A 648-nucleotide genomic window follows, 5' to 3' on the forward strand; every position below is an offset into this window, starting at 1 on the left:
TTTACTTTTTCTCCTTCATCTACTGATGCTACCGTTGAACGCAGCGTCGCCGGAGACAGAACGAAGATAGAGCGAAGATGGAGCGGGCACTTGGGGATGAAGATACACGATGGAAGGGTTCTGCCAACTTTGCCTTTCGATTTTTGGCCTTTTTTTTTTGGGTTAATTCCAAATGCCCCCCTGAAAATGGCCAAACGTACAGTTGCCCCCCTGAACTTTCACTAATGCAACGTGCCCCCCTGCTTTCCAAACTAAGTACCAATATAGTCCTTCTCGTTAATCTGAGACGTTAAGTGATAACAGAACCTAGTTTTTGAAAACGTATGGACCATTCTGCCCCTTGATAGGGTAGAATGACCCATTTGCCCTCGTGACCCTTAGAGTAAGGCAAAAGAGGGAATCGATCTTTAGGGCTGCAACTCAACCCTGCAACTCATTTAACCCCCAAACCCTAGCTATCTTCTCTCTTGGCGATTGGCGACCACAATAGTTGTTGTGACCACCATGCTTGTCGTGACCACTATGCTTGCTGCTGCGACTGAGAGGAGCTGAGACAAAGTGCACATTGCTTGCTGCTGTGACCTACTACTTGAGAGGACAAGCTAGTGTTGTGCGGCTACTGCTAGTGGTGTGGGGCTGCTGTTGCGA

This window comes from Telopea speciosissima, chromosome 3, assembly GCF_018873765.1.
Source record: "Telopea speciosissima isolate NSW1024214 ecotype Mountain lineage chromosome 3, Tspe_v1, whole genome shotgun sequence".
NCBI lineage: Eukaryota > Viridiplantae > Streptophyta > Magnoliopsida > Proteales > Proteaceae > Telopea > Telopea speciosissima.